The 4,238-nt window shown below is 34.4% G+C and overlaps 1 pseudogene; it reads left to right on the forward strand.

The window, feature by feature from the left end:
- Positions 1-652: 652 nt before the first annotated feature.
- Positions 653-1,589, forward strand: LOC142176149 (protein TIC 214-like; annotated as a pseudogene).
- Positions 1,590-4,238: the final 2,649 nt, after the last annotated feature.

Raw genomic sequence — 4,238 nt, forward strand, 5'->3', positions numbered from 1 at the left:
TCTACACCCTTTCTTGTGTCAAAGACTAGGAAGACAAATAATTCCTCATAGAATTTTTTGTTCCTCGCATCTATCCTCTGCTTCCTTATGTTTAGTATTTAAACAAATTTGACTTTCTTTCTATTTAGAATAGAAAACTATTGATACGTCTTATGGCATTGAAATCTATAAATAGTAACATAGTCACACTACTCCAATTTAAAAAAAATGAAATAAAAATAATGAAAGTCAAATACTCTTCGGTTAACAGCCAACTGCTCTACCACTGAGCTACTGAGGAACAACAGGAGATTCGATCTCATAGAGTTCAATTCGCATCCCAACCCATGACCAATATGAACTCGAAGCTTCCTTTGTAACTCCCAGAACTTCTTCGTAGTGGCTCCCTTACATGCATCATTTCAGAGGGAATCTCAAAGTGGCTCTATTTCATTATATTGCATCCATATACCAATTTCATTCATTTAATATCCTTTTGGTGTCATTGACATAACATATATCGTTTCTAGTCTATCTCTTTCTATTTCTTTTCTATATATGGAAAGTTCAAAAATCATCATATAATAATCCAAAAATTGCAATAGAAAAGAAATAAGGGAGGTTTGTGATGATTTTTCAATCTTTTCTACTAGGTAATCTAGTATCCTTATGCATGAAGATAATCAATTTGGTAGTTGTGGTTGGACTCTATTATGGATTTCTGACCACATTCTCCATAGGGCCATCTCTTCCTTCTCCGAGCTCTGGTTATGGAAGAAGGAACCAAGAAGAAGGTATCAGCAACAATCGGTTTTATTACGGGACAACTCATGATGTTCATATCGATCTATTATGCGCCTCTGCATCTAGCATTGAGTAGACCTCATACAATAACTGTCCTAGCTCTACCATATCTTTTGTTTCATTTCTTCTGGAACAATCCCAAACACTTTTTTGGTTATGGATCTACTACCAAAAATTCAATGCGTAATCTCAGCATTCAATGTGTATTCCTGAATAATCTCATTTTTCAATTATTCAATTATTTCATTTTACCAAGTTCAATGTTAGCCAGATTAGTCAACATTTATCTCTTTCGATGCAACATAAAGATCTTATTTGTAACAAGGAATTTTGTTGGTTGGTTAATTGGTCACATTTTATTCATAAAATGGCTTGGATTGGTATTAGTCAGGATACGGCAAAATCATTCTATTAGATCGAATAAGTACATTCTATCTAATAAGTACCTTGTGTTAGAATTGAGAAATTCTATGGCTCGGATCTTTAGTATTCTCTTATTTATTATCTATGTCTACTATTTTGGAAGAATACCCTCACCCATTCTTACTAAGAAACTAAAAGAAGCCTCAAAAATAGAAGAAAGGGTAGAAATTGAAGTAGAAAGAGATGTAGAAATAGAAACAACATCCAAAATTAAAGGGACTAAGCAGGAACAAGAGGGATCCACTGAAGAAGATCCTTATCCTTCCCCTTCCCTTTTTTCGGAAGAAAGGTGGGATCCGGACAAAATCGATGAAACGGAAGAAATCCGAGTGAATGAAAAGGATAAAATAAAGGATAAATTCCACTCTCACCTTACAGAGACATGCTATAATTGTAATTGTGAATTAAAAAAAATAAGGAATTTGATTCACAAAGTTGAAAAGAGTAAGTAATAAACTAATAAAAAGACTGAAACATAAGCTAAATACAAGAAAAGATAAGAAGAGATGTGTTCGCCCCTATATATTTGATACCTTCTCCTACAATGAAACTAATTTACCCCTTCCCCGTTAGTCATCCCATAAATTACTCGTCGATCAAAAAAATGAGTAAATTCAGCTAATCCTCTAATCCCACCAACTAAGAATCTTGTATAAAAAGCATCTATGTAAGCACGATTATATGACCAATCATATATGCCATTTATAATTTTGTTCCATAGAATTCTCTCAGGACCCTTTTTAACAAAAGCATTAATTAACTCAAAATTTTTTAAAGAAGAATAAATAGGTTTATATAAAAAGGATGCTATAAATATTCCGAAATAAGCTATACTGACTGAAAGAACTGCATCCTTTAAAAATTCATTCCAATCCATCGAATTATTCGACTTTTGATGCAAAAGATCTATAGATGGAGCTAACCATTTCGATAATATATCCAAATTCCCTCCCTCTTGGTTGAAAGGAATTCCTAGAGATCCAACAAACAAAGTAAAGAGTTCTAATATAAATATTGGGAATAGCATAGTAATGTCCGATTCATAAGGATAGGAATAAACCGCTTTATGCTCAAAACGAGCAATAGTCATAAAAGTTTGTATCATGTTTCTTCCATTTTTATCAATTGGATATTTAGTTTTTGCAAAAAAATAAGTACTTTCATTATTATTCATAGTTAATAAATAAGAGTTTTTCTTAACTCCACTTTTGCCACATAGAGATATTGAATAGAAGGGGTTTTTTTGTTTCCCACCATTATTTTGAAAATGAGCATTTAAATGCCCTTCAAAAGTAAGTAAATAGATCTGAAACATATAAATGCAGTTAATCCCGCCGTGGCCCAAGCTACTATTGCGAAAATTGGCGAATACAACCAACTATCATTAAGAATTTCATCTTTGGACCAAAAACAAACAAGAGGTGGAATACCACAAAGAGAAAGTGTACCTAATAAAAATATAATTTTGGTAATTGATACATGTTTTCTTAAATCTCCCATAAGACCCATATTCTGGCTTTTAGCCGGAGAATATCCAACAATAATTTCCACTGAATGAATAATGGATCCAGATCTTAAAAACAATAATGCTTTGGAATAAGAATGAGTAATCAAATGAAATAAAGCGCTTCTATAAGACCCCATACCAAGAGCTAACATAATATAACCCAATTGAGACATTGTGGAATAGGTTAAACCTCTCTTAATGTCTTTTTGAGCAAGAGCTAAAGTAGCTCCTAATAATACTGTTATTACTCCTATAAACGAGATCAAATATATTATGTAAGGTATAATTCTGAAAAGAGGAACAAGCCGAGCTACAAGAAAAAATTTCGCCGCTACCATAGTAGCAGCATGTATAAGAGCCGAAATGGGAGTAGGCCTCTCTATGGCATCAGGTAACCATACACGAAGGGGGAATTGGGCGGATTTAGAAACTGCATCGGCAAATAAGAGAACATCAAGCTACGTCACATCCCTTCAATTGTTCCACATTGTAATTGTAGGGAATTCCTGTCTTGTTTTCCACATGGTTATTTCCTCCATTGATATATACAAATTTTCTGCTCATTTCATCTTTTTTGTCTCATTTAACATAGAATAGTAAAATAAAAGGAAAAGACTTCTCTTATAGATTATATAGAAAATACTTATATACAATTATATATAAAATATATAAATATAGAACCCGTCGTAAAAATAAATTAGTATTTTTCGGAAATTCTCGGTAAGAAAGAAGTGGATGTATTTTTTTCTATTTTAAGAAAAGGAAAACAAGCCTAAAAGTTTTCTTCTTAATGAGATCGATATTGATGATGACGATATTGATGATAGTAACAATCTTGATGCTAGTGACAATATCGATCGTGACCTTGATACGGAGCTGGAACTGCTAACTAGGATGAATGGGCTAATTATGGATATGATGCCGGAAATAGACTGATTTTATATCACTCTTCAATTCGAATTAGCAAAAGCAATGTCTCCTTACATAATATGGATTCAAACATTCATGATCTGGACGTGAATGAGTCGAATGACTTAGCCCTCGGTCTATTAGTGAACCATCTTGGATGATCAATAATGATTTTTCTTTAGACTTCAGTCAACTGCTGCGCCTCAACGCATTTCAGGGAGAACCAGCTAGCTCTGGGTTCGAGTGGCATTTCAACCCTAACCACAACTCATCCGTTGATTCTTCAACATTAGTCGGTTCGGACCTCCACTTAGTTTCACCCAAGCTTCATTTTTCCCTAATTGCAAGAGCGGAGCTCTACCAACTGAGTTATATCCCCCCGAGCCAAGTGGAGCATGCATGAAGTAGTCATATGCTTCTACTATTCTTTTCCCTGGCGCAGCTGGGCCATCCTAGACTTGAACCAGAGACCTCGCCCGTGAAGTAAATCATCGCACCTACGGTCCTCGAAAAAACTATTGTTCAACTCTTTGACAACATGAAAAAATCAAAAGTTCTGCCCTCTCTCTCTATCTATCCAAGGGATGGAAGGGCAGAGGCCTATGGTAACCCCTCC

Source organism: Nicotiana tabacum, chromosome 22 (genome assembly GCF_000715075.1).
Source record: "Nicotiana tabacum cultivar K326 chromosome 22, ASM71507v2, whole genome shotgun sequence".
In the NCBI taxonomy this organism is placed as follows: Eukaryota; Viridiplantae; Streptophyta; class Magnoliopsida; order Solanales; family Solanaceae; genus Nicotiana; species Nicotiana tabacum.